Consider the following 12,278-nt stretch of genomic DNA (forward strand, 5'->3'; position numbering starts at 1 on the left):
AAAGATTCTAATTCAATATATGCTGAAATGTGCCCCAAGAATCTATATACCCAACCCCCAGATCCAGGGATTTTCACAATCATTAGATTTGGTAACTTTTGCTAAAAACATTTAAGTCCAGCAGACTTTGCGCACCAAACTTAGTGGCTTAAAATAGCAACAAGTGTTTCATTTGCTCAAAATCTGTGTTTTCGGCAGGGCTCTGCAGAGATGGCTATTTTTGTTCCATGTGTTTCTAGGAAGGAGTACTTGACTGGAGCTGAAGGACCCACTTCCACGTTGGCCACAAAATACTGAACGCCAGCAAGGGCTGTTGACCCAATACCTCTCCACGTGTGTCTGTGTAAGATGCTACTTGAGTTTCCTCATGGTATGGCGTCTGGGCTCCAAGTGTTCATGTTCACAAAGCAGGAAGTAGAACCTTCTGGTCTCCTAATGCCTGAGTCCAGAAACTGGTACAGTATCACTTGGGCAGCCTTCTATAAGCTAAGTAGTCACAGAGCCTGCCCAGATTCGAGGGGAGGGATACAGTTCTCCTCCTGTGGGTGAAGTGTCAAAGAATTTGCAGCCATCTTTAATCTGTCATAGGCCCTGCTCTGCCCTTTGGGCCTCACACTTCTCACCTGTGAAATCAAAGACTCAAACTGGATTATCTTTGAGGGCCTTACTAATCCCCAAAGGCTATGAGTCACTGAATCTGATGCATAATTTGCTGACTGACAAAGAAGCCCAGACTGCAAGTCCATGCCCTTTGTAAACTGGCATGCGGTGACAGCTGAACAGAACCTGACAAACATGCAGAGCTCACGGGCAGCAATGAGCCTGGGCACTCAGGCCCTTCTGCATTTCCTGCTAAGCTCACCACTGTTTGTTTTCCTAAAACCAAAATTGTGTCCTAATTCCTAGAACCTGACAGCAGCTGCCCTGAGGGCTTCCTGACTGTCCACACCATTCTCACCCCATCTCTTAGGCAATAATTCCTAAATTAAACATACAGGAACTTCACAAGAAATCTCACCAGGAGATTGGCAAATCTCACAAGCGCAGCAAAGGGCTTCAGCAGGTGGGTGGGCTCTAGTCCCAGACATGGTCTGGGTGCAAACACCCCCAAGACCACATTCTAGAGCAAGAACTTGAGTAAAGTGACTTCATCATTTTAAGATTTATATTCATCTTAAAATGACGATATAGATAGCACCTATCTTGCAGAGTTTTTGCAAGTTACTTGAAATAATGCATATTAATCATTTAGCACAGAGCCTGATCCATAGCAGGCACTTGATAAATATCAGCCATTGTTTTTTATTAAGTCATAATGCAAATAATCACTCTGGCTGTTGTTTGTTATGCATTTTCCAGAGCCAGAGAAGATGGGTCTTGTTGGAATGAGCAGGGTTAGCCCAGCACTGCCAATCTGCAGTAGGCCTGGCCACTGATTGTCAGGATCCCACAGGGGAAAAGAAAAGGTAAGGTGCAAGCGTCTCACTCCTGCTCACACTGTATCGGTGGATGCAGAGTGCCACATCGGCTGGGCATTGCTGGTCAGTCACTTACTGATCCCAGTGTGGACACACATCTCACATCCTAGCTCACCCAGAGCTTGGAGATATTTGTTGAGTGTCCACCATAAGCCTATCAGATGCATTGGTTGCAACAGGGAAGAAACCAGCCAGGGACCCTGCCCTCATGGAGAGCACAATCTGTTATTTACCATATTTGAAAGGCACAACTTCCAGAAGCCCTTGGCTGAGTCGTTCTGATCTGCCCTGACTTTCTGTCTCACATTCGAGACTCTGTAGCTTTCTCTGATACCCAAGAGCTGGCTTTGCAGCTCTCTTATGGCTGAGTGGGTATGTGTGATGGGAGGGGAAAGACTGTATATGCTCTGGACAACACTTTTATGGCCATATGGGAATATTTTGGTGATGTAGTAAAGTGTAATTCCTCTGTGTTATTACAAAACTGCCAGCTCATTTCTGAAGAAACACAAAACACAAACAAGCCAGCCTTGTTTGCTTTATCAATGCTGTACTGTAGTGCTGAGTTTAGGGAGGCGGCTGCCCCAACAACATCTCTTAAAGTCCCTGCTGACTCCTACAAGAGATGGCTGCAGGGCTCCAGTGCTTCCTGAATAAGGGGAAAAAAGCTGTGTCAAACGTGGGAGAGAGATTCAGACGTGAAAGGACCAGGCAACAAAAAATACACGCTGGTACTTCGGTGGGTGATGATCAGCCCCCTGCAAAGGAAGGACACAGGCCAGCTCAGTGTCAGCCATGCCCAGAGTCCCTCTAACACACGTCACACTTTAGCCCTTTTTCTCAGCCACCACCATCCTACAAGGGATCCTCTGCCCTTTACACCCCCTTGACCATGACTTCCCTGGGGAGTCTCTTCTCAGGCCCCTTGCCCGCTTGCTGTGATCACCTCATGCTTGTCTCTTTGATGGCAGCTTCTAAATAAAGATACAGCCCGAGATCTCCCCTGAGCCTTCACTCCCATCTAACCAGAGGGCTCCTGGATACCTCCACCCAAGGTCCCATGGACCTTCAAACTCAGTGTTATGGTTTGAATTGTGCCCCCCCCCCACCCCGCCCCATACCACCACCACCACCAAAGGCTGTATTGATGTCCTAACCCCAGTGCCTGTGAATGTGACCTTATAGGGAAATAGGGTCTTTGCAGATATAATCAGGTTCAGAGGAGGTCATGGCAGTGGGCCCCAATCCGATATGACTAGTGTCCTCAGGAGAAGAGGAAAGTGCCATTGGAAGACATGCGGGGAGAACACCACGTGAGGACAGACACAGACCAGAGCCCTGCAGCTGAAGCCAAGGACGTCAAGGACACCGAGGACTGCCAGCCACCACCAGAATCTGGGGAGAGGGAAGGGAAGATGCCACCCAGAGTCTCAGAGGGAGCTGGCCCTGCCCACACCTTGATTTGGATCTTCTACCCTCCAGGACTGTGAGAAAATTCCATTTCTGGGGTCTGAAGGCATGAAGTTTGCAGCACTTAGCAGCCCTAGGAAAGGCATAATCTCAACATGGCCCAAACAGAGCAGTTCTCCTCTTTCTGCTTTTCTCAGACTTGCTTCTCTTCTGGTCATCCGTGTTGTGATAAAGAAAACCAGCTGCCCAATTGGAAATCTGAGAGTCCACTTGGACTCCCTCCCCGTCCTCATGCCAGCCCATCAAGTGCCCAGTCATGTCAACTTGACCTCTTTTTACTGCCCCAGTCCCTGCCCTGGCTTAGCCTGGTGCCTTCGCCAGGGAGGACTGTAGAGACTTCCTTCCTGTTGTGCACACTTGGCCAGTCTCCCTTCATCTGACATCATCTGACGCCCCCACCCTCACCTCCCCTTCGAGTTCTGCTGGTATGATCTAAGCCCTCTCATGTCATACCCCTGCTCGAACCTTCCATAGTACTGCCCCCTCTAAACTCTAAACTCACAGGCTTGGCTTTCAGCGACCTTTGTGAATGATTTGGTTCCGGAATAACTGCCTCCATTTATCTTTTCATATACTCCTTTCCCCAACCTTGAACTTTATGCTGTTGCAATATTAAATCACTTGAGGTTTTCAGACTATGTCATGCTCTTTGATGCCTCCATGCCCTTGCAGGGGCTGGTCCATGTGCCAGAAACATCACTCCATCCTCTTATTTCCTGGTAAATTTCTGTTCATACTTCAAATCTCTGATTAAATGTTTTCTCACTTGTGAAACGTTCCAAACTTCCCCCACCTCCCCAGGCGATTTTGGGCAGCTTATGTTCCCTCAGACCTGTAATGATAATTATCTTCTTACGTTATAACCAGGCTGTTTATATGCCTTTCTCTGCACCATGCAATTTTGAGGGCACAGGCTATGTTTTTTTCCTTTTATTTCTAACGCCAGGTATCCATTTATTCATTTCATCCTTCTTTCCTGTATTCGTTCAACAAACATGTACTGTGTTTAGTACCTACAGTGAGTTAGACAAGGCACTAGGGATACCGTGACACTTGCTACTCCTGCCCTCTTGGTAATTACCATCCACTAAGTTAACAGGGGACTAAGGGGGAAGCCCACAATGCTACCAGGGACATCGGTACAGGAGCGATAAGAATAGGTAGGTGGGGGCAGCCCCAGTGGCGCAGCGGTTTAGCGCCGCCTGCAGCCTGGGGCGTGATCTGGAGACCCTGGATCGAGTCCCACGTCCGGCTCTCTGCATGGAGCCCTCTGCCTGTGTCTCTGCCTCTCTCTCTCTCTGCATCTCTATGAATAAATAAGTAAAATCTTAAAAAAAAAAAAAAAAAAAAAAGAATAGGTAGGTGGGTACTTTGCCCAGCCTACGGAAGGAGGTTCAAGGTGTACGGCATGAGCAGAGTGCAGTCAGGAATGCTCCTAGGCCTGCACAGTTGGAAAACAGAAGTGAGAAAGGCAGAACAAAAGGAAATAGAGGCTGGTACTGCCTGTGGACACCAGATCCCAGGGGCCTTGTAAGTCCATTAAAGAGAATGGACTGTATCCTGAGGGCCCAGTGAGTCACTGAAGTGTTCTAAACACTTTGTCCCTTTTTTCCCCCTTTAAAATTGCCTTTACCCAATTGCTTTTAATTAAAAAAGCAAAAACATGATTCTTTTAATAAGCATAAAGGCCAAAGATACAGAAACAAGAAGCTAAAATTCATGCCATCCCATGCCCTTGCCTGGATGTAGCACACGCTGTGAGGGCGCCCTTCTCCCACTGGAGTAAGTACCTGCAAACACAGAATGGGCATGTGTGTTAAGTCTTACTTGCTTTTATTCAATTTTTTTATGAAAAGGGATCATAGTATACACACTTTCTACAACTTGCTTTTGCACTTAATAGATTAACATCTCTCCAGATGAATATGTTGGTAAATCTAACTCTTTGTGGTAACTACATGACATCCCATGGCATGGAGGCACCACGTTTTTTCCATTATTTTGTTGTTGGTGGATGGCTATACATTGCCCTATATTTTGCCACAGCAAAGAGTGCTTCTGTAAACATCCATGTCCATCTATTCTTGGGTACTGGTATTTTAAATCTACTGGAATAACTGCCAAAACAGGGTTGCTGAGTCAATGGTGGCATTTTCAACTTTAATAAGCATTGCCAGGTTCTTTTTCCTGGAGGTTTCAGCATTTCATATTCATATCAGCAAAGTGTAAAAGTGCTCATCTTCCTACATTGAAGGAAGATGTCATTCATCTTCCTCAAGCACAAGATGTCATTGCACAAGATGTCAATGACAAGATGTCATTGGTGTTTTAAATTTTTGCCAATCTGACAAATAAATCATCAGATTTGACTTTCTCTGACCAATCCTTTTCGACCCCACTTAAATCTTTATTTTCTTTCTGTGAATTGCCTGTTCTTGTTTTTCTCTATGCTCCTACTGCCTTTTGTCATTTTATTACCAGTTTACATGAGCTTTGAGTAAATTAAGGATAACATATTTTCGTACATGCTACCCATGTTTAGCTGAATCTATCCTTTGTCATTTGACTTTCCTTATCGTGTTTTTTTTTCTTAAAATCTGAAAAAAAAAAAAAAGCAAGCATGTGTCCTTTCTCCCCCCTTCAGTTCTGTGGATTTCCACAATTATTAAAAATATTCCTTCTCCTCCAAAGTTACACAAATTTGGAAAATTGGAAAGTGAATTTTCCACTAAATTTTCCTCAAATATGTTTTGTGTTTATTTGTTTATTTACAGTTACATCTTTAAACCAAACCCATCTGAGATTTATTGCTGCCTATGAGAGCAATATGTAGGAGGTGGTGTCTACTTTGCTTTTTCCTCCCAGATGGAGAGCTGATTAGGTCAACACCATTTCTTGAATCAATCATAATTTTCCCACTGAATTGAAATGTCAACATACTATGTCCATTCCTGAAATCTAGCCTCTTTCATTATTCCATGGGCCTATTCCATTATTCCATTTATTCATGTGCCAAAATATATTATTTCAATGACAATTACTTTATCTTAAATTTTAATATTTGGTGAGGTAAATGTTCTCAGTTTTCCTTTTCAGAATTATCTGTCAAAGTCCACAAGTGATCTATTACAATGATACACTATAATTATGCTTTTTAATTAAATTCCTCTGTGTTTCAAAGAGGATGTGGTTAAGAGAGTCTCAGCAGATTCTGGATGGTGGCACGAAGGAGCACCAAGTCACTCATGAAGCCTCGGTCATCACAGGCACCCTTGAGAGCAGCCCCACACGCCACCAGTTCTCGCCCACCAGACTATCTGAAAGTACCTCAGAACTCTGGACCTTGGTTGCTTTTTTTTTTCCCCACAAGTTCCAGGGATCACTTCACTCAGATCCTAGGGGCAGCCTGCCCCTGCCCTCCTCTGGCAACTCTGTCCCAGGCAAAGGGCTGCCTGCTTGGGGCTTTCCTTCCATTCAGGTTCCTACCAGCTCTTGGCACAAAGGCATAGAGGATCAAATCCCTGCACTGCTAGCTACCAGGAGAGCCTCAGCCACTCAGGAGGCTTCCCTGGGCCATACTCCTTTTCAGCACTAACGCCCTCCTGTCTGCAGATGTCTCCCTGCTTCCAGGCCACCCTCTGATCTCTCCCTGGGGCACCCACCACCCCTGAGCTTTTCTGAGGTACAGTACTCTGGTGCCCTCCTCATAGGCATTGCTGATGGTAGCAGGAGGGCAATAAAGTCAGAAACATGGTGTTAGGGATTGAACTATGTCCCCTGAAAATTCCTACCTTTAAAATCTAACCCCCAGACCTCAGAATGTCGGTCCTTATTTGGAAATAGGGTGATTGCAGATATAATTAGTTAAGTCATTAGAGTGGGCCCTCATCCAATATGACTGGAAGCCTCATAAGAGGGGAAATTTCAGACTCAGAGGCACATGCACCGGGAGAAAACCTTGTGAAGATGAAAGCAGAAGTTGGGGTGGTCCTGCTAAAAGCCAAGGAATGCCAGAGATTGCCAGCAAACCACTGAAAGCTAGGAGAGAGGCTTGGGCCAGATTCTCCCTTACAGCCCTCAGAAGAAATCAACGCTGGTGACACCTTGATCTTGGATTTCTAGCTTCCAGAACTGTGAGACAATAAACTGCGTTCCTCAGGCCCCCTATTCTGTGGGACTTTGTTACAGCAGCCCTAGCAAACTAATACCCACAGCTGACACAGCTAAAGGCAGGCTGCCTCCCCTCTCTCTGATCTTTGCTAGGGTCAGATGAAAAAAGCTTCAAAAACGTATCTTGGGCCTCAAGGACACTTGGCCCCAAGAGCCTTGCTCTCACCCGGGATGGAAGCACCTCAGGCCACCCATTACCACCCCCAGCTCAGACCCTTCACAGAGGCTGGCTGAGGGCTGTGACTTCACAGTGGGAAGTGGAGCTCAGGAGGGGAGTGTGGTACCTAAGCTTTAGGAGTTCAGCAGGAAATGAGGAGTTAACAACAGTCCTGCAAACTACTGAAGCATGGCATGCTGAGGTTTCTGTGACTTATCCTCTGGTGCCTTCCCACTCTCTATCTGACTGTCTTGCACAGGATCCTCACTCTCTGAACTGTATGGAGATGACCTGTGGACATTTATTAGGACTGTGTCCAATCATTCCTCCTGCCACCCCAGGGCCTAGGCCAGTGCCTGCTTCACAGCAAGTACTCAATCTTTGCTTATTGGATGGATGGATGGATGGATGGATGGATGGATGGATGGATGGATAAATGAATGAACAAACAGGCAAGAGGATTCCTTGGGCTAAACTTTCTGTGGTACATGATTCACCAAAGCAGCTGTGAAGTCATTACCTCAAGGAGCTTCTGGGAACTGAGTAAGCCATTGAGTCCCTATGGATCCCTGTTCTTGCCACATGGACCCTGCATTCTTTCTCATTCTCTCTGGGCTGAAAGTTTCCCAAGTGCCAACCACCACAGCAAGGCTTCCAAGTTCCCTTCTATTAGTGCTCCCTCCTGGCAGCTCTTTACAACACTTTACACAAAGGAGGTTTAAATAGCCTCTGGCAAGTCTCCCTGGAATTCACAGCCAGCCCCCCACCCCCACCCCAAAAGCTACCAAAAGCTTCAGATAAAACCTAAAGGGGAAATTCTGCATTTAAAAATGGATCCCTTTTCCTGGGCTTTTGACAGCTTCTTCTTTTTAGAAAGCACAAGATCATCTTGAAACAACTGTCCCAGGGAAGACATGTGAAGAAACAAAACAAAATAAAGCCCTGAGGCCGATGTGTCATTGTATTCCAGAAACTTCCACAGAGGGGAATTGAGGAGGGTGGCTGCCAGAGCCTGGGAGAGACTGCAAGAGACACTGGGGACTTGGGAACTGGAAATGGCAAGAAAAGTGCCCTGAGCTTGGCCTAACTTGGCTCTTAAAGAGAACCCCACCACTCATTAACCAGCCCTAAAACCTGCTAAGTGAAAAAGAAAAATAAATGAGCTCATTAAACCCAGAAGGAAGGAAGACCTGGAGGCTTAACCAAGGAAATTCCCAACACCCAGTTAGAAAAACAAGGGGGTGTGGGGCACAATTGGGTTCATAGCCAGGAGTAGGGGCTGGCCCCCACACAGGGGGGTTGAGTCCTCCGGTAGCACCACCGTGGAGGCCTGGAGACAGGAGCCTGCAGGGGAGAGCTGTGCTCAGAGTGCGGCTGGCCCGGAGGCTCGGGGTGGTTTACCATCCAGGCGGTCCAGGTCTTTGGTCACACTGGCGGGGACGCCAGTTGGGAAACACTGAGGGAAGTTCCAGGAGCATGACAAATTCAGCCCGGACTGTGGTAACTGCCCATGACCAACACAGCCTCTGGTTTGGCTTATGAAGGCTGCTCATCACTTCATCTTCTCCCCCTTCCATCAACCACTGACTGAGGACTGGCCATCTGTGTGCGGGCACTGCGCCTCACACACTTTTGGACCTGACTTGGGCTCGCCCCCACTGCCCTCTCTAGGTGCCTGGCTCCCGGCCCAGCTTCACCCCCTGGCCGTGACCCCCCCACCCCCGCCCTTGGAGGGAGATCCCTTCACATCTCCTTGTTCTCTAACGGATGGGGCTCTGATCATTCCTGGCATCTGCTTCTGTCTTGTAAAAGAGAATTCCCCTCCCACCATGGCAGCCCTAGGTCTGCACAAACAATGAATAATGCCTTGAATAATGTCTGCTGCATGGGGCCTGGACAAGAACAATGGGAACACAGATGAGGGAGTACCTAACTCCACCTGGGTGTTAGGGGAGTCATGAGAAAAGCAAGCCCTCTTCTGCAGAGGAGATGGACTTTCCCCACATGGAGTAGGGTAGAGAGCCAAAGCAGAAGAGCAGTGGGGGCAAAGACACGGAGATGTGAAAGTGGATGCAGATTAACAAGAAGCCCACGTGCTACCAAGAGAAAGAAGTGGTTGTGCTCATTCTGTGCCCTTGTCCCCACCCACTCTATCTGCCAAGGACCATAAGTCAGAATGATTTTCATGGCTGACTCACAGGCAAAGCTATCATTTGTCTAAACTTGGGATTTCGCAAGGACCCCCTGAAATAGGCAAGATCCATTCCTAGCTATCTTCTTGCCATCCTCTTCCAAGACAGGTATCATTCTTGAGAGGCAACATAGCATGATGGGATGAGAATGGGTCGTAGAGTCGTAGAGTCCTAAGAGTCCTAAGATCTGGATTTGAATCCCAACTCTGCTAATAACTAGCTATATGACACTGGATTGGTTCCTTAAGTTCTCTGAGCCATACTTTCCCCATCTGTAAAAGGGGGGGGGGGGTAATAAATACCTACTGAATAGACATGAGGATCAGAAATAACATATGCAGTACCCCCCCCCCATGCCCCACGCCACATGCTTTGAGTTATGCCCACGTTCAAAGACGGCAGCCAGTGTTATCCTGGATTGTGGGATGTATCATCCTGCCCTGCTCCCCTCAGTGCCTGGCTCCTATTCAGTAAAGTGAAGAGGTGGCTTAGTCACTGGAATGACATCCAGAACTCTGTGACTTCCATCTCTGCAACAAGAACTCTAGGTTCCCCACTCTGCATCTCCACGGAGTCAGTCTACCCTTTGCCCTTGGAAGCTTTAAAAACTAATTGCCACGCATGAACGAGCCCTTGGAATCTAGTCACTTCCTTAAGTAGGAGCGGTCGGACACTGCGCCAATTTCAAATGCGCTCCCAGAGGTCTGCTCTGGAGGTCAGGGCTGCAGACTGTTCCAGATCTTAAAGCATGTGAGACACAGTCTTCCTCTGAGGCAGAGTGACTTACAAGAGGGGTGCCTGCGAAAGATGAAAAGACTACACCTGCAGTTCCCTGCTCCCGCGAGACAAGTGCCAACCTCTTCTTGGCCTGGAGACTCAGAAAACCAACTTGGCCTCATGGGCCGTTAAGCAGAGGTGGAAGGGGGGGCAGGGAAGAGATGGGGCGTCCTGGACTCCCCTAACCGGTCACCCAGGGTACTTTTCTTAGAGGTCTAGATGGATGCCAGGAGCTCGCTGCCCAGACGGGGAGACGATGACAGCTCACTCTCTCTGTTTTGAGTTGAGAACAAAGGCTCGCTCGGATTCGGGGAGCCTGCTGCCCCGGGGCTCCTGGGACCAGCTGGCACCTGGACGGCGGCGGCTGCGCAGGAGCCCTGCAGGCGGAACCCAGCCGAGCTGCGGCCTCGTGAGCTCAAGCAGGGTCCCCCCCTGGCTGAGGTTCCTGCTGAGGGAAGGGGGTCATCCTCCCGGGAGCCTGAGCCGCAGCGGGCCGCGGACAAAAGCGGCTTTGTGCAGGCTGAGAGCCCTTGGACGGCGCCCCCGTGCGGCCGCGCCGGGTCCCCGCACACCCCACCTGCTCCGACGTCTGGGACCCGCCCGAGGGGGAGGGGCGGCCTGTGGGCGGGGGGGGGGGGGGGGGGGTCCTCGCCAGGCCCTGGGAAAACCAGAGAGGCCCACGTTTGCACAGCAAGTGGATGGCGCAGCCTTACCCATTCCCATACTCTGCTGAGTTTAGTCCCAGCAGTAGCCCCACCTAAAAATGGATGGATGGTTAAAGGAGATCCAAGTTGCACGGGATAAAGACGGCTTCGAGGTTAGGGCTGCCCAGTCCCCTCCTCCCCGTGGTCGTGGGTTCCTGACTCTCAGAACAGTGAACTCCCACTGCCTGAACTTGACTGTCCACTTGCAAAGGGGGGTTTTCGGCCGCAACCTCAGAGACCTGGCAGACAGGAGGACTTTGTCTGTCCTTGTCTCACTGGGCCCCACAGAGTTAGGTGTGAGCCAGGCCCCATATCAGAACTCACAGAGGAAATCTCCAGCAGGTTCTGTGATCCCTGAGCCCTGTCCCCTAATTGAGAAAACAGAGAGGTCTGTGCAGTGTCAAGAGAGGAGGGGAGGCGCTGTGAAAAGATTTCTTTGCAGGGCACTTGGCCAAGTACCCACTTCCTTTTCAAGGAGTGTTGAGGGGTGGCCTCCTCCCCTTGAGACTGACCAGGTGCCTTCCATAGATGCACCAGAAGATCCCACCCTGTGTTCACACAGACCGGGGGTGCAGAAAGTGCTCTGAGAGTTGAGGCAGCCTGGAGAGCAGGACAGGACAGGGGAGGCTGCACAGGGCAGGGCTGCTTCCCTAAGACTCATCAGTGAGGACTCTGTGAGTGACCGCAATAGTGAGATTCCATGCACAGTGGGCCACCAGCGAACCAGGGGCTCAGGGGAATGACATCCAAAGAGACAGAACACAATGCCCGTGTCACAGGGGCTCTGGTCACAGGGAGTTGCAGGGGGTCTCTGAAGAGTCCATGAAGGCAGTACAGGTGAGAGCCTTTGCTTCAGATATCTGCCTCTCGAGGAGGCTCCCTCAGCCACACTCCCACCACAGGAGACCCTGTCATGACCCCTAGTTATTTCACCTTCAACCAATTACCAGCCTTCATCAGCACGATGTGGGGACAGGAGGTGAGAAAGTGAGAAGTTGACCACCGGCCTCTCAGCGGGTTTTCACCCATCTGCTACAGCAAAGAGAAAGGGACAAGATTGAATACTAATTTCCATTCTGATTTATTATTATTACTATTACACAAACTAGCCTTTCTAATTATTTGAGTGAGACCATTCACAACTGAAGTGACTACAAGATAGTTATTGCCTGAGTGAGAACAGAAAAGGCAAGAGTCCTGGGCAAATTTTAAAAGGATGGTAGGACAAAAATAAAAATGTATTTTGGGGAGGAGGGCAGGGGGTGGGGGTGAATGGGTGACGGGCACTGAGGGGGTCACTTGACGGGATGAGCACTGGGTATTATTCTGT

The sequence above is a fragment of the Vulpes lagopus genome, chromosome 5 (genome assembly GCF_018345385.1).
Source record: "Vulpes lagopus strain Blue_001 chromosome 5, ASM1834538v1, whole genome shotgun sequence".
NCBI lineage: Eukaryota > Metazoa > Chordata > Mammalia > Carnivora > Canidae > Vulpes > Vulpes lagopus.